Raw genomic sequence first — 18,277 nt, forward strand, 5'->3', positions numbered from 1 at the left:
TGTGCTGCGGGCCTGAATCAGTTAAGGGTCTGGTGGTCTGGTTTGTTGCATGGAGGCTGGTACGTGGCCATGGAAACTAAAACCGTGGCAACGGAACTGGCTCATGATAAATAGTGTGAAGCTAGCGGGTCGCTGGTGTTTTTCTTCAGGCGACACCGGCCGCGTTAATGCGCTGTCGTCTACGTCCTGTTATTATGTTGTTTGTTGTTATTATTATTATTATTATTATTATTATTATTATTATATTATATACGTCTGTGTAGTAACACATCTGTATGTAGCGCTACATCTTATCTGCTTTTTGTGTCAGTTGAGGATGAAAGACACAAGTTCGGTTTGGGATATGTTAACGCGCACGCACGCTCACACACACACGCACACACGCGCACACGCGCACACGCACACAAATAACATGGGATTCCCATCAGAGTTTATAGTGGGCAGTGGCAGCCTCTCTTTAAGGGTGTTTTTTCAGTTTATATGAGGAGGTTTAATGCGGCACGGTCCCCTGTTATTGTTCAATATAAAGATGGAGACATGAAAGAGGCCGTATATGAAGTTCCTAAGTGGGTCACTCCCGGCCCGTAGTCTGGTGTAGTCTGTCAGAGATCAAAGGAAGCAGGGGAGAGATGATCCCAGCATAGGAGCAGGGTGCAGTCAGGATGTTCTGGCACCAGGAGCTCAGACGCTTTTTAACAGGACCTGTAATGCTCCGGTTCTGATAGCTCTGTTTTAAAAGTGCTATTTAACAGTGCTGTTTTGGAACTACATATCGGAAAATGACGTGTGGTAATGTTTTAGTGGTGTGTCTGTGTGAAACCTGCTGTACTCATTGTCCCAGTAAGTAAGTAAGTAGCCTTGAGAACCGGTGGTTCTCGAGCCTGATGGCCCTTAGGGGGCAGGAGCCTATCTCCTGTTTCCGTAGCGTGAGGGGTATAAGTATACCCCCCCTGGACATGATGCTGGTATGTCGCAGGGTCTTACCCCCCCAGATCCAACCCTTAATGCTGAGTGCCAAGCAGGGAGGCATCGGGTACCATTTTTATAGTCTTTGTGACTCGGCAGGGGATCGAACTCTAACTTGCTCCTCCTCATTTAGCCTCCTTGATGGGGACGACTGGGGTGTGTCATCTGGGGTGTGTCATCGTGATGCTTTCACCTGTCATAGCCTCTCAGATATAGCTGGTCCTGATGGAACTTGAATTTCATTTATTTGGATCCCTGTTATCATCATACCCCCATCATGCTTTGCATCAGCTACTCTTCCTGGGGTTCACAGACAACATATACAAGAAACCATCACAAAACATACAACAAAGAAGAAAAACATCAACATACATAACAACAAATGACAACAAGAAACAAAATGAAAGTCAGCAATGCTCACGGCCTTAGCTTTTAGCGTCTTTGTGTGTGAAGTGACTTTACTTGTTTTTTTTAAGAAGAAGCTACTACGCTACTTGGCCTACTAGCTAGCAGGCTGCTAGACAAAGCTAAATAACAAATATACACAATAAAAAACCAACATGATTATTGATTGAACATCAAAGATATATTGAGGAACGAATGTAAACTTCAATAGAGTTTAACTACCCCCCCCCCACCTACCTGTCTGATTACCCCTTGGCCACGCCCTTTATCCTCTCCTGTGTTGGCTTGTGGTCGTCTCTGCTTCCGTTGACTCAACAGGCAGAGTATGTCAGTCTGCACCCCACCCCCCCCACATCCCCTCCCACCCCCCCAGCAATGTAACATTGTCTGTGTTGCTGTAATGTTGTAACTTGGTTGTGTGGCTACGTGTGGCTACGTGGGGGTATTGGAATGCACTCTCTACGCTGGTCCCAAGCACATATGACTGTCTAACCCGAAACCTACCTGTGACTGTCATGTTAAGAGTTTCTGCCACAGAGAAGTGTCCTACTTTACGTATGGCTGAACAGACTAAACATATAGGGGGGTGGGGGGGGATAGTCAACATCTCTACTCTACGTTTAAGCAGAAATGTCTATTTCCTTCCAACTAAAGTCACATACTAGGCTATGTTTTGAGATGCTTTGATGGTGGTTTTACTGTTTACATTTTTTGTGAAAAAGTAGATAGGGTGCCAGTGAAAAGGGGAAGTCTGGCTCCTAGAGGGTTAATTTGCAGCTGGAAGTTGGATTTGAGTGGAAAGGCGCAACTATTTGGAAAGTACTGTACAAATGAAAGGAATCCACAATGACCTACTTATTTCACTGTGTAAAGAGGCTGCCTTGTTCCCCCGGATTGAGTGATGCAACTTATTTGCTGTGTGTGTGTGTGTGTGTGTGTGTGTGTGTGTGTGTGTGTGTGTGTGTGTGTGTGTGTGTGTGTCTGTGTGTCTGTGTCTGTGTCTGTTTCTGTGTGTGTGTGTGTGTGTGTGTCTGTGTCTGTGTCTGTGTCTGTGTGTCTGTGTGTGTGTGAGAGAGATTTATTTTAGGGTCTGGATGATATTATATTTTGAGATTTGACAGAGATTTTGGCCCTGTGCATATAATATTTGATTGCCCATTTTGGGCATCAACACATTTTTTAGGGGGGGGGGATTATAAAAAACAAATCAGCTGCAGTAAGTCTGAGCGTTGACATTTACTGATCTAAATGTCTCATTTAATTCCTCCGGTTTCCTTTCCTGGTTTTGCATGGTCGTTATTTTGATCTCTGAGAGAAAAACAGACCATGTTTGAAGTGTCTGAATATTGTACTGGGCCGTGTGCCTCTCTGGAAGGAACCTCCAACCCTGGGTACCTTCTCACCCCAGGCCCACCCCAGTCCCAGAGGCCGAGGGCTGGGTCGGGGTTGGGCGAGGACAGGGGGGCTACTGTTGTTATGAATGCCTGACTTTATTGGGCAGAGAGAGAGAAGAGAGAGAGAGAGAGAGAGAGAGAGAGAGAGAGAGAGAGAGAGAGAGAGAGAGAGAGAGAGAGAGAGAGAGAGAGAGAGAGAGAGAGAGAGAGAGAGAGAGAGAGAGAGAGAGAGAGAGAGAGAGAGAGAGAGAGAGAGAGAGAGAGAGAGAGAGAGAGAGAGAGAGAGAGAGAGAGAGAGAGAGAGAGAGAGAGAGAGAGAGAGAGAGAGAGAGAGAGAGAGAGAGAGAGAGAGAGAGAGAGAGGCCTGGGCTGGTGAGGGGAGGCAGGTTCTCATACAGACAGCTCTGCTCTGGTGCAGCTCTGCTAGTCTGTCTGTCTCTCTGTCTCTCTGTCTCTCTGCCTGTCTGTCTCTGTCTGTCTCTCTGTCTGTCTATCTGTCTGTCTGTCTGTCTCTCTGCCTGTCTGTCTGTCTATCTGTCTATCTGTCTCTCTGCCTGCCTGTCTGTCTCTCTGCCGGTCTGTCTGTCTCTCTGTCTATCTGTCTATCTGACTCTCTGTCTCTCTGTCTGTCTGACTCTCTGTCTCTCTGTCTCTCTATCCGTCTGTCTCTCTGTCTATCTGTCTGTCTATCTGTCTGTCTATCTGTCTGTCTCTCTGTCTATCTGTCTGTCTCTCTGTCTGTCTCTCTGTCTATCTGTCTCTCTCGGTCTATCTGTCTGTCTCTCTGTGTCTCTACCTGTCTCTCTGTCTATCTATCGGTCTGTCTGTCAGTCTCTCTGTCTATCTGTCTCTGCCTGTCTGGCTGTCTGTCTGTCTGTCTGTACAGATCTGTTATGGCATAGGTCATGCCATGGTCTGTCTGTCTCTGTCTGTCTCTGTCTGTCTTTCTGTCTGTCTGCCTCTCTGTCTGTCTCTCTGGCATTTAGCAGACACCTTTATCCAAAGTGACTTACAACAAATACATTTGACTTAAGTGAATCATCTGTCCACCAGTCATAGCAGGAGAAAGTAATCTATGCTCAGGCCTGGGGCCATTGTCAGTCGTCGAAGGAAGGATTTTTTTTTATGACACATCGGAAACAGTACAGGGGGTTAGTAGATGTCTCAGGAGGGACAGTTCAGGTGTAGCCTGAAGAGATGGGTCTTCAGGAGGGACAGTTAAGGTGTAGCCTAAAGAGATGGGTCTTTAGGAGTGACAGTTAAGGTGTAGCCTGAAGAGATGGAGGTCTTTAGGAGTGACAGTTAAGGTGTAGCCTGAAGAGATGGATCTTCAGGAGGGACAGTTAAGGTGTAGCCTGAAGAGATGGATCTTCAGGAGGGACAGTTAAGGTGTAGCCTGAAGAGATGGATCTTTAGGAGTGACAGTTAAGGTGTAGCCTGAAGAGATGGATCTTCAGGAGGGACAGTTAAGGTGTAGCCTGAAGAGATGGGTGCTGCTCACCCAGAGGGGCTGTCAGGTGATGTTAGGATGCAGTGACGTCAGCCTTGTAGAGGCTGGAGGCTGGTAGGAGATGACGTCAGCCTTGTGGAGGCTGGAGGCTGGTAGGAGATGACGTCAGCACGTCAGCCTTGTGGAGGCTGGAGGCTGGTAGGAGATGACGTCAGCCTTGTGGAGGCTGGAGGCTGGTAGGAGGGGACGTCAGCCTTGTGGAGGCTGGAGGCTGGTAGGAGGTGACGTCAGCCTTGTGGAGGCTGGAGGCTGGTAGGAGGGGACGTCAGCCTTGTGGAGGCTGGAGGCTGGTAGGAGGTGACGTCAGCCTTGTGGAGGCTGGAGGCTGGTAGGAGGGGACGTCAGCCTTGTGGAGGCTGGTAGGAGGTGACGTCAGCCTTGTGGAGGCTGGAGGCTGGTAGGAGGTGACGTCAGCCTTGTGGAGGCTGGAGGCTGGTAGGAGATGACGTCAGCCTTGTGGAGGCTGGAGGCTGGTAGGAGGGGACGTCAGCCTTGTGGGGGGAGCACATCGTCCCCGGCCCCACTCTTCTGTGGCGGCTCTGGCTCCGGAGCTAGAGCCAGCATCTAACGATCGCAAGGTCAGCGGTTCGATCCCCAGGCTGGCCACGTGTCGAGGTGTCCCTCGGGCAAGACATTGAACCCCAAATTGCTCCCGACGAGGGGGGGGCCGGCCCGGCGCCTTGCGTGGTAGCTTGCCTACCTCGCCATTGGTGTGTTGAATGTGTGTGTTAATGGGGTGAACGAGAGGCCGTTGTAAAGCGCTTCAGAATAAGGCGACTATATAAGTGCTGTCCGTTTACCATTCGTGTGATTGTCCATACCGGTGGAGCTGTATCTCCTGCTACCCTCTTACCTCCTCTACGTTCTAGAATCGTCTGCTGTAGGTCATGGAGTGGGATTTCTGCCCTTTGTGACGTTGTAAAAAGTGGGATGGAAAGCAGCATTCCTTGCTGACGTTGTAAACGAGTTCCGGTGATGGTGATACTGTCTAGGAATTTGGGGATGGTGGAACATTCTAGGAGGGAAGGAACAGCAGGGATAGAGAGAGGGCTTGAAGGAAAAATGATATCTGCCTGAGTGAGAGTTTAATATTCCTTGAGTGTGTTTGTTTTACTGGACCGTGGCCTCTCTGGGTCTCCTCTGGCTGGGGTTGGTAGAACCAGGGGTCTTCCTAATGGTTAGGGTTAGGACTGGGAGTAGGGTGATCTGATCATACACACACATACACACACACACACACACAGACACACACACACACACACACACACACACACACATATATAGACACATACAGGTATATACACACACACTCTGTCACACATAAACACACTCACACACACACACACATACAGTACATATATATATATACACACACACACACACACACACACTCTCTCTCACACATAAACACACACACACACACACATACCATATATATATACACACACACACACACACTCTCTCTCACACATAAACACACTCACACACACACACACACACACATACATATATATACACACACACACACTCTCTCTCACACATAAACACACTCACACACACACACATACATATATATATATATACACACACACACACACACTCTCTCTCACACATAAACACACTCACACACACACACACATACATATATATACACACACACACACACTCACACTCTCACACACGCACACACAAACACACACACACACACAAACACACACACACACTCTCTCACACATAAACACACGCACGCACACACGCACACACACACCACCATTTCTCAGGCTCCCACTCCCTAGGCCTGCTCAGCTCTCTCTCCACAGCTCTCTCTCTCTCTCTCTCTCTCTCTTTCTCTCTCTCTCTCTCTCTCTCTCTCTCTCTCTCTCTCTCTCTCTCTCCACAGCTCCAGCTGCTTCTCTCTGAGAAAACATTCTCACCTCTCGCCCCATCCCGCCTGCAGAGAGAGAGAGAGAGAGAGAGAGAGAGAGAGAGAGAGAGAGAGAGAGAGAGAGAGAGAGAGAGAGAGAGAGAGAGAGAGAGAGAGAGAGAGAGAGAGAGAGAGAGAGCGCTCGCTTGTCTCTCGTTTGGGTGTCAAACTATTTCATCGCACCCACGCATGAGCAAACTGTTTATTTCTGGCCCTCGGCTTTTCTGCGCTCCGTGAACTCGTACGGAACCTCAGGAATGAGGACAAGGGAGAGACCTGCCAAAAGCATTAAAAAAAAGGATAAAAAAAAAAAAGATCCTCCTCAGTCTCGCTCTGAATCAAATGCCACTTTTTTTTCCTTTTTTTTTTTTCTTCTCCCCTACCCGACTCGTTCTCATTGGCCTTCGGTCGCCAAAGTTACACAGCTATTCAGGAGAGGAGAGCGAGCGTGTGAGTGGGGAAGCTTTCTCAGCAGTTCCTCCCAATGTGTATTTGTGGAAAACGACCAAAAAGACCAACTGCCGCCGCGTGAACTTGAGCCTGAGTGACAGCACACGGACGCTTCAGTTTGAGGTCGTTTTGAAACTGAGCGTCCTGTGGAAATATAATAATACCACATTCGCCTTTCGGTGCTTTTATTTCCTAGCTTTGATTCGTTGGCTGCAGTTCGGCAGCGCAGTCTATTCACCCGTCTGTTGTCATGTCAGTCGTGAAGCAGCGATGTAGCAAACAACTTCTATGGTAAATCAACTCCCAACAGGGAAGTGAAGGAATATACTTTTCACATGATCGTTCTGAAAACCTAGCTCCCGGCACGCTAGGGCCTTGTACTTAACAACACATTACACAGACAGTATTAGGCCTAGTTGTTAACCTGATCAAGTTTCAAGTGTCAAGTTTTATCGTTACGTCACTTTACACGAGTGGAAGAGAGTCAAACTAGGCTTAGGCTTCGGTTCCTGACATTGCAGCACAAAGACAACAAAGGCGAGATAACTACGCCACGATGAACGAAGTGACGATAGTAATAGTCAGACATCACGTGGGACATCATTGTGATGTGCGCTTAAACCTACTGTCACATACGTTTCAAGACACAGTCGGTCACAACACTGTTTCAAGAAATAGTATATAATAAGAGGTCATAGACATACTGGGCCCTATTATGCACTTCATAAGTCTTAAGCAATAAGACGAGGCGGTAGATCTAAACTTAAGACGTGGAGGCGTGGTCAAGGCCACTTTGCTATTATGCGTGCGGTAGTGGGCGCCTAAAACCTGGCGCTAAGCAAAGAAATTAGTCATGGGTGTATTTTGGGCGTCTTCTCAATCAACCCAATCAGCGTGCCAGGTGCCATTCCCTTTAAGAACCGGCTGCGTTGAGTCTTTAGCGCTATGCTATTATGGAAGTCCTAAGAAGGAGGTCAGCGCGCTTCTCTGCAGAAGAAAGTAACAAGCTCGTGCATGAGGTCATTGCTGACCAAACGACATATGTCAGTTACTGCCTGACGGGTGAAGCGCAGCTCATACAAGCATTGCTGCTCTGTAAACAGAATAAAATAATATATATATAGGCTATATTATACATATTTTAATAATAGGCTATAATATATTTGTAATTGCAATATATTATAGCATTATTAACAGTTGGATCACCAATTGAAAGCGCTAAAATGCTTAGATCACGAATCCAGGATTGATTTGAGATTTGTCAGCCCGAGGTAACAAAGTCGTTGCCGGTATATGCGCTCGGCGCGCCGTCTTCGTCTATCATAATTCCTTCCTAGGATATATTCCATTGTTCTCTCTCTCTGGCTTAACATTTGCCAGTGGTGGCATTTATACTGTGACCGTAATTGACGTCTTGCCGTGGAGCCACGTGCGTGTTCATGTGTGCCCACATGCATGCGCAAACCGCGGAGGCGCGCTCGTGTTTCAAAACGTGCATGAAGTCTAAACTTAAGAACTTTTCAAACCACTTCTTAGCGCTAGGAGCAAAGTCAGATCGCATAATAGCAGGGGCGCCTATGCACTTCATTAACATATGAACACTCCCACAATGAGTAATATATGCACGGGAGTTTTACGTCTTATGTGTGGGCGCCAGTGTTGCCACAGTTACTTTGAAAAAGTATTCTGATTACTGATTACTGATTACTCCTTTAAAAAGTAATCTAGTTACTTTACTGATTACTTGATTTTAAAAGTAACTAAGTTAGATTACTAGTTACTTTTTTAGTTACTATTGGCAGCTGCCTAGGCACCCGACCCCCCCCCCCCCCCCGCAACATAAAAATGAAAACTGGTTTTGCCAAAACTCACTTTATTTTAACAGTAACTTAAATTACATAATTAAACTTTAAACAATAACTTAAAACAACAAAATAAAGAGTCTTTCTTTGCCTCACCCAACATAAATACTTGTTTTTAAACAATAAAATAAATATAATCTTTATTTAACAGTAACTAGCAAGGAGTGGTTTCACAAAACCTAAAACCTACCCTGACCATTCAGATATGATCCTAATATAATCCTAATCCTAAACTGGGTGAGTCTGAGTTTATCAATGATCAACATTTATGTTCTTGTCATCCTTTGCTGACACAAACTCAAAATAATCCTTATATTTCCAGCTATTTAACGCATATCTCTGTTCTCGCTCCATTGTGTAGGCTACGCTTCTGTTTACACTGTGCAATCAGCGTGGTGATACACGTGAGCGATTCTGCTGCAATCTCGCGATAGTCGAGAGCCGTTTTTTGCGGGCATGGCCTTCCATAGTAACCTCGTGTTGAAAACGTGAGCACTGACGTCACTCCCCAAGACGCGAGAAATGTTTGTTTACTATCGAACATTACAAAGAAATACTGCATTTAGCCTAAGTTATGAGGTAATAACGCAATAGTAACGCACAGCCACTTGAATAAGTAACTTTAATCCGATTACTGATTTGGAAATAGTATCGCGTTAGAATACTCGTTACTGGAAAAAGTATTCAGATTAGAGTAACGCGTTACTTAGTAACGCGTTACCGGCATCACTGGTGGGCGCCTATCGACACCTGCATAATAGCAGTAGCGCATATGAAGCGCATAATAAGGGTGGCGGTAGGTCTTAACCTGGCGGTGCGTCTTAATTAAGACTTAAGACGGCAAGTTAAGAAGTGCATAATAGGGCCCACTATCTCTTCACAGAACCAATTCCTGTGATTCAGATTCCTTCAGAAGGTTTCAGAAAGTACAATGATGGGGGAAAAAAACACTGGTGGTGGTGGTGGCAGGGTTTCCGTTAGAAAAAATTGGCGCCGGTCATCGTGTCCAGGAAGATTTCAATTTACCGGACAAACGTGAGTCATCATATTAAAATATAATATAGCTGTTTGTCGCGGTGATTACTGTTGTGTAGCCTATATATGCCGTTTAATGTCTATTTCTCATCCGATACGATTAGATGCGAGCTATTAATAAATATAATAATATATAGGCTTTCATGATTCGCATGCGCGCTATGCCATATGTCCAGCGCTGAACGCGCGCCACACTGGGAACTGAACAGACTGCATCGATCAATGAACGGACTCCACATTACGTTAACTGAAGTGTGTTAAATAGTTTCACGACAGTAATGTAAGTTTTCTATATTCTCTTTCCAGTTTTACCCTTTTTATCAATAGAACAACGTAATTTCTATAACCACGTCTCGCTGATTGGGAAGGCATTAAGTCTAGCTGCCTGTCGAATCATACTTACTCGGACTCGGGAGTATGAGAATGGGGAGGATGTATCGGGGGGATACACACCCGTGGACTATTTCAATTTAGTGGCACAAATTAAACTCTAACACTATAGATAGACTAAATTGAACTAAAATGATGGACACCGACTGAATAACTGAGTGGGGGGAAGACAGGTCTCAAATGTGGAACAATTATAACATTTAATACATAAAGATAAAACATACACAAATATATAACATTGATATCCCTAAACTCAAATGTAGTGTGGTGTTGTCAACCTAATCTAATCAATCCTAATCTAATGGTGGGGGGTGTTATACTCTGAATCTCCCGACTCAGGGCTGGAACGGGCACGGCAGGCTCAATCAATGAACGGGGTTGAGATGGCCGCTAGCGTCCTTTACTAGCCGCATCTCACGGCCCTCGGTGGTCATTCACTGTGCTCTAGCACATCCAAAACACGCAGAACAATAACCTTGACTCCGGTCACTGCAGTGGTTTTATTTAGACTAGATCAAACTAAATTAACTGACTAAACTACTCGCGCCGTTGAGAGACAGGGTTGCCAGATGGGGGGGGTTACCACCGAATGGGCTACTGGGTTTAGCGGTTATTAGCGGACTAGTTAGGCTGTAAATTGTCAATCCCATCTGGCAACCCTGCCGCTGTTTGTCATCGCGTAGGCTAGTCTACACATTAATAATAAAAGAAAACATAATGGGCCGGTTTCAGAGACAAGGCTTAAGCCTAGTCCTGGACTAAATCACACTTTCAATGTAACATCTCCATTGAAGATGTTTTTTAGTCTAGGATTAGGCTTAAGCCTTGTCTGTGAAACCGGCCCAATATGTTATAGCCTATATATTCGTCTTTTTTAATGTAGAAGGAATCAGAATATGACAAATTAATTTTAGCAAATTGTATTCAAATTGTGCTTAAAGGGAATTATTTTCACCGGACATTATGACCGAAGAGGTTTAAAAATGTCGGACTTCAACAGATTTTATCGGACAAAGACCGGTAATTACCGGTTAACGGAAACCCTGGGTGGTGGTGATCTTCTAACCGTTTAATAGCTGTTTGGCTTTGGCTAGAAGGTATGAACAGACCCAGATCAGCACTGGGTGTCTGTGAGGCCTGTTGCTCCAGACAGGTGAGGAGACAGGCTTGGTGGTGAGCAGCCACATGGATGAACAACCAGCCCAGCCCAGCCTTGCACCAGACCAGACATTGGATGTTTCCCTATATAGCCCCGCCCCTGCTCCTCCCTTCGTCTCAGGCAGCTGCCCATTCTTAGTGCCACATACACTGTGTTTCATTGTATAGAGAGAGAGAGGCTAGGGCTACGCTTTGGGCTGGGTCCAGACGCAGACGGGCACCGCGGGACCCGGCCCAGACAAGGGAAACACTCACACATCCCCACACACAGGGGGGGTCGGCTGCTTTAGAGACAAGGCCTAGAGACAGAGCCTGAGTAGGAGTAGACGTTGCACCCGGGGGGGGGGGGGGGGGGCGGTTGTGGCGCAGGAGGTAGAGCCGGCGTCTAATAATCGCGAGTTCGGCGGTTCGAACCCCGGCTGGGCCACGTGTCGAAGTGTCCTTGGTACAAGACACTGAACCCCCAAATTGCTCCTCAAATGAGCGGGGCCGGCGCCTTGCATGGTAGCTTGCGTGGTAGCTTGCATGGTAGCTTGCATGGCAGCTTGCATGGTAGCTTGCATGGTAGCTTGCATGGCAGCTTGCATGGTAGCTTGCATGGTAGCTTGCATGGTAGCTTGCCTACCTCGCCATGGGTGTGTTGAATGTGTGTGTGGATGAATGGGTGAATGAGAGGCCGTTTTGGAATAAGGCGCTATATAAGTGCAGTCCGTTTATCGTTTACCAGTCCATTCCACCTACACTTCCAGCGCTGTTGTGGCCGTCTCGGCCCTGCCACCGCTCACACACTTCCGCCTCCGGCTCTCTGAGGAGACGGATAAAGGTGACAGCCACAACAAGGCGCCGCTCCGTGGTCCCTGACAGCTGATTGGCTCTTGTGGCGCCGCTGTCGTGCTGGGCCCGGGGACAAAGAGCCTCTCTTTCAAAGGGAAGGCCGCGCCACAGAGCCGCCGCGTTGGCGATGCCTCTCTACCCAGGCATTTTATGTACAAGTAGAAAGATCAAACCCAGGTTTTTCGGCAGGTTTTCTGTGTAGGGGGGGGGTTAAAAACTAAATTCTCAACAATTCTACATATTTAGTAGTATCAGGGTTCCCACGGGTCCTTGAAATCCTTGAAAGTTTGTGAATTTGAGGAAAAGAAATCAAGGTCTTAAATGTTTTTGAAAATAGACATGGGTCGTTGAAAGTGCTTGAATTCCCCCCTCTCTCAAACTATGCCGTGTTGGGTCCTTGAATTTGAGGGAATTGAGTCTTGAAACTCCTTGAAAGGTGCTTGAAAGGTGCTTGAATTAATTTATCTTTCAGAAGGTGTGGGAACCCTGTAGTATACGCATGAGCAACTTTCCCTTCCGGTTAGATACATTATGTGTGGGGTCATTTGATGGTAGAAAGCTGTTGTGTAAATGGCTGAGAAAGACACTTTATGTGTCTCTGTCAGCCTCCTATACTAGTCCTATATCGTCCTGCTCTAGTCTTACACACACACACACGTCTCTCAAGGAAACGGCGCAAGAGCGACGTGATCGCTGTTGCTAGGAACAACATCTGTCAGAGACTCTTATTTACTACTGCGTGGTAATTGGTCAGATATGTAAGCCCTCACACGGGACTCACGCCATATTTCCCCGTCTCTCGCGGAACGTATTGTAATACGAGGGTGTGACCTGTCTCCCTCTATATACAACGTCTCTGGCCAGGATTACATCAGCAAAAGAGTCGAGGCCCATGACAACGGTTGCCGTGAGTTCAGCACAACAGGGGACTTAGAGACCTCCCCAGTGGAAATGACCTCACTCCAGACCCAGCCGTCTCCAGAAGGAAACTAGCATCTAGAGCGGGGATTGTGTGTGTGTGTGTGTGTGTGTGTGTGTGTGTGTGTCTGTGTGTGTCTATCTGTGTGTGTGTGTGTGTGTGTGTCCTGTGTCCTGTGTCCTGTGTCCTGTGTCTGTGTCTGTGTCTGTGTCTGTGTCTGTGTCTGTGTCTGTGTCTGTGTCTGTGTCTGTGTCTGTGTCTGTGTCTGTGTCTGTGTCTGTGTCTGTGTCTGTGTCTGTGTCTGTGTCTGTGTCTGTGTCTGTGTCTGTGTCTGTGTGTGTGTGTGTGTGTGTGTGTGTGTGTGTGTGTACCTTTTGATCATCTGCAAGCGCTGGAAATGTTTAAAGACAGAAGCTTTTAGCCTCATCTTGTTGCCGACAGCAACCGGCACTGTTAGAGGCGCAGACGTGACAACTAGTGTAGTTGTGAGTGTTTTAACTTTGTTAGATCAGGTCTTCCTGTCAGTGTTTTACTATCAGCTGAACACCACTATTTCTTGCTCATGTCAGAATTATACTATCATGTTGTATGGTGTACTATCCTCCCCAAACACACCCCATTGATTGATTGATTGAAAACCTTTATTGTCCCCAATGGGGAAATTTTGTTGTCAAACAGCTCAGTTAGGGCAGAAAACATTCAGTATAGAAAACAGAAAACATTCAATAAAATACATAAAACAGTGAAGGCTCAATAAGTAAAAAGTTCCAAGTTCCAAAGTTCCAGCTCCAGGTCTCCCCCACCCTGCAGGGCCTGGTTGTAGAGTCGGAGTGCAGCTGGAACAAAGGACTGTCCAAATCTTTTTGTACTTTGACGGGGGAGAACAAATCTGTGGCTGAACTTGCTCCTCATCCCCGCCAGCTCGCAGTACATCGGGTGGGAGGGATTGGCCAGCATGGCCGCCAGTTTTTTCCCCATCCTCTGTTCTGCCACCACCTCTAGGCTGTCCAGCCAACTACCTAAACCTTAAGGTTTAGGTAGTATACCAACTACCTAAACCTTAAGCTCACAGCCACTTTACTACTTGAACAATCTACTTTATTGACTATTTGTACCGCTAATTGTAACCCTAATTGTCAATTATATCCTGTACTACTATTTGTCACTTCTTTTTAAATCTTGAATGATGCCTGTTTGCCTTATTGTCTCGTGCTGTGATGTCAGGAACCGAAGCCTGAGAATTTACTCGTGGTAATGTGACGTAACAATAAAACGTAACAACTAAACTTAAAACTTAAAAAAAATGTTGTGTGGCTGTGTAATCTACTAGGCCTGTGGTCGGGGGGAGGCTGCAGAGAAGAGGCCTGTGGTCGGGGGGGAGGCTGCAGAAGAGGCCTGTGGTCGGGGGGAGGCTGCAGAAGAGGCCTGTGGTCGGGGGGGAGGCTGCAGAAGAGGCCTGTGGTGGGGGGGAGGCTGTAGAGAAGAGGCCTGTGGTCGGGGGGAGGCTGCAGAAGAGGCCTGTGGTCGGGGGGAGGCTGCAGAGAAGAGGCCTGTGGTCGGGGGGAGGCTGCAGAGAAGAGGCCTGTGGTCGGGGGGAGGCTGTAGAGAAGAGGCCTGTGGTCGGGGGGGAGGCTGCAGAGAAGAGGCCTGTGGTCGGGGGGAGGCTGCAGAGAAGAGGCCTGTGGTCGGGGGGAGGCTGTAGAGAAGAGCCTGTGGTCGGGGGGGAGGCTGTAGAGAAGAGGCCTGTGGTCGGGGGGGAGGCTGCAGAGAAGAGGCCTGTGGTCGGGGGGAGGCTGCAGAGAAGAGGCCTGTGGTCGGGGGGAGGCTGTAGAGAAGAGGCCTGTGGTCGGGGGGGAGGCTGCAGAGAAGAGGCCTGTGGTCGGGGGGAGGCTGCAGAGAAGAGGCCTGTGGTCGGGGGGAGGCTGTAGAGAAGAGCCTGTGGTCGGGGGGAGGCTGTAGAGAAGAGGCCTGTGGTCGGGGGGGAGGCTGTAGAGAAGAGGCCTGTGGTGGGGGGGAGGCTGTAGAGAAGAGGCCTGTGGTCGGGGGGAGGCTGTAGAGAAGAGGCCTGTGGTCGGGGGGAGGCAGCAGAAGAGGCCTGTGGTCGGGGGGAGGCTGTAGAAGAGGCCTGTGGTGGGGGGGGAGGCTGTAGAGAAGAGGCCTGTGGTCGGGGGGGAGGCTGTAGAAGAGGCCTGTGGTCGGGGGGGAGGCTGTAGAGAAGAGGCCTGTGGTCGGGGGGGAGGCTGTAGAGAAGAGGCCTGTGGTCGGGGGGAGGCTGTAGAGAAGAGGCCTGTGGTGGGGGGGAGGCTGTAGAGAAGAGGCCTGTGGTCGGGGGGGAGGCTGTAGAGAAGAGGCCTGTGGTCGGGGGGAGGCTGTAGAAGAGGCCTGTGGTCGGGGGGAGGCTGCAGAAGAGGCCTGTGGTCGGGGGGAGGCTGTAGAGAAGAGGCCTGTGGTCGGGGGGAGGCTGCAGAAGAGGCCTGTGGTCGGGGGGGAGGCTGCAGAAGAGGCCTGTGGTCGGGGGGGAGGCTGTAGAGAAGAGCCTGTGGTCGGGGGGGAGGCTGTAGAGAAGAGGCCTGTGGTCGGGGGGGAGGCTGTAGAAGAGGCCTGTGGTCGGGGGGAGGCTGCAGAAGAGGCCTGTGGTCGGGGGGAGGCTGTAGAGAAGAGGCCTGTGGTCGGGGGGAGGCTGCAGAAGAGGCCTGTGGTCGGGGGGGAGGCTGCAGAAGAGGCCTGTGGTCGGGGGGGAGGCTGTAGAGAAGAGCCTGTGGTCGGGGGGGAGGCTGTAGAGAAGAGGCCTGTGGTCGGGGGGGAGGCTGTAGAAGAGGCCTGTGGTCGGGGGGGAGGCTGTAGAAGAGGCCTGTGGTCGGGGGGAGGCTGTAGAGAAGAGGCCTGTGGTCGGGGGGAGGCTGTAGAGAAGAGGCCTGTGGTGGGGGGGGAGGCTGTAGAGAAGAGCCTGTGGTGGGGGGGGAGGCTGTAGAGAAGAGCCTGTGGTGGGGGGGGAGGCTGTAGAGAAGAGGCCTGTGGTGGGGGGGGAGGCTGTAGAGAAGAGCCTGTGGTCGGGGGGAGGCTGTAGAGAAGAGGCCTGTGGTCGGGGGGGAGGCTGTAGAGAAGAGGCCTGTGGTGGGGGGGAGGCTGTAGAGAAGAGCCTGTGGTCGGGGGGAGGCTGCAGAAGAGCCTGTGGTCGGGGGGAGGCTGTAGAGAAGAGCCTGTGGTCGGGGGGAGGCTGCAGAGAAGAGGCCTGTGGTCGGGGGGGAGGCTGTAGAGAAGAGGCCTGTGGTGGGGGGGAGGCTGCAGAAGAGGCCTGTGGTCGGGGGGGAGGCTGTAGAAGAGGCCTGTGGTCGGGGGGGAGGCTGCAGAAGAGGCCTGTGGTCGGGGGGGAGGCTGTAGAGAAGAGGCCTGTGGTCGGGGGGAGGCTGCAGAGAAGAGGCCTGTGGTCGGGGGGAGGCTGCAGAAGAGGCCTGTGGTCGGGGGGAGGCTGTAGAAGAGCCTGTGGTCGGGGGGGAGGCTGTAGAGAAGAGGCCTGTGGTCGGGGGGGAGGCTGCAGAAGAGCCTGTGGTCGGGGGGGGAGGCTGCAGAAGAGGCCTGTGGTGGGGGGGAGGCTGCAGAAGAGGCCTGTGGTCGGGGGGAGGCTGTAGAGAAGAGGCCTGTGGCCAGGGGGGAGGCTGCAGAAGAGGCCTGTGGTGGGGGGGGAGGCTGTAGAGAAGAGCCTGTGGTCGGGGGGAGGCTGTAGAGAAGAGGCCTGTGGTCGGGGGGGAGGCTGTAGAGAAGAGGCCTGTGGTCGGGGGGGAGGCTGTAGAGAAGAGGCCTGTGGTCGGGGGGAGGCTGCAGAAGAGGCCTGTGGTCGGGGGGGAGGCTGTAGAAGAGGCCTGTGGTCGGGGGGGAGGCTGTAGAGAAGAGCCTGTGGTCGGGGGGAGGCTGCAGAAGAGGCCTGTGGTCGGGGGGAGGCTGCAGAAGAGGCCTGTGGTCGGGGGGAGGCTGCAGAAGAGGCCTGTGGTCGGGGGGGAGGCTGCAGAAGAGGCCTGTGGTGGGGGGGAGGCTGTAGAGAAGAGCCTGTGGTCGGGGGGGAGGCTGTAGAGAAGAGGCCTGTGGTCGGGGGGGAGGCTGTAGAGAAGAGGCCTGTGGTCGGGGGGAGGCTGTAGAGAAGAGGCCTGTGGTCGGGGGGGAGGCTGTAGAGAAGAGGCCTGTGGTCGGGGGGAGGCTGCAGAGAAGAGGCCTGTGGTGGGGGGGAGGCTGTAGAGAAGAGGCCTGTGGTGGGGGGGGAGGCTGTAGAAGAGGCCTGTGGTCGGGGGGGAGGCTGTAGAGAAGAGCCTGTGGTCGGGGGGAGGCTGCAGAGAAGAGGCCTGTGGTGGGGGGGAGGCTGTAGAGAAGAGGCCTGTGGTCGGGGGGAGGCTGCAGAAGAGGCCTGTGGTCGGGGGGAGGCTGTAGAGAAGAGCCTGTGGTCGGGGGGGAGGCTGCAGAAGAGGCCTGTGGTCGGGGGGGAGGCTGCAGAAGAGGCCTGTGGTCGGGGGGGAGGCTGTAGAGAAGAGGCCTGTGGTCGGGGGGGAGGCTGCAGAAGAGGCCTGTGGTCGGGGGGGAGGCTGCAGAAGAGGCCTGTGGTCGGGGGGGAGGCTGCAGAAGAGGCCTGTGGTCGGGGGGGAGGCTGCAGAAGAGGCCTGTGGTCGGGGGGAGGCTGTAGAAGAGGCCTGTGGTCGGGGGGGAGGCTGCAGAGAAGAGGCCTGTGGTCGGGGGGGAGGCTGCAGAGAAGAGGCCTGTGGTCGGGGGGGAGGCTGTAGAGAAGAGGCCTCACCTCCACTGCTGTTCTGGAAGGGTTTCTTCTCAATGGGTCTACAGAGCGTTGTCAGTCACGTGCTTCCTAAGACAACATACTTCCTGCTTCCTGTGTCGTCACACTCGCGTCTGTCTGCACATTCTGGAAGCACTTCCTGCCCCCCCCCCACACACACACACATACACACACACACACACACACAGGGCAACGCTATCAGCGACCAGTCTTGTGTCTGCCCTGTGCTGTAGCTGTCTGTTGAGCTGACGTACTACAGGGGATGGCTGCCTACCGAGGCTGGTCCAAGACCTCAGGTCTGGGCAGGGAGACTGACACTGACACACACACACACACACACACACACTCACACACACATGCGTGGACTCAGTCAAACCTGTTTGGTCTCTGCTGGTTCTGCTCTGTTGCAGATTGAGATGTTACTGAAAACTCAGCTACAGAGTTACACTGTGCCCAACATACTTATTGGGTGTGTGTGTGTGTGTGTTGTACCTCTGCTGTGTGCCACCTTGTACCTCTCCATCCACTGACCCATCTAGGTTTGCTACTGTAGTTGCCCACCCCCCCCCCCCCCCCCCACACACACACACACACACACACACAACCAGACCCTCTACCCTACTTATATAACCTGGAATATGGAATTATGTTGC

General features: G+C 50.7%; 1 protein-coding gene across 1 annotated transcript in view; it reads left to right on the forward strand.

Annotated features, from left to right (window-relative positions):
• The window catches only part of samd4a (sterile alpha motif domain containing 4A), a gene marked incomplete at its 5' end in the record, with an annotated part of 70,256 nt that overhangs the window by 868 nt on the left and 51,111 nt on the right, over positions 1-18,277 (forward strand).

Source organism: Nansenia antarctica (assembly GCF_963989245.1).
Source record: "Nansenia antarctica genome assembly, chromosome: 3".
NCBI lineage: Eukaryota > Metazoa > Chordata > Actinopteri > Argentiniformes > Microstomatidae > Nansenia > Nansenia antarctica.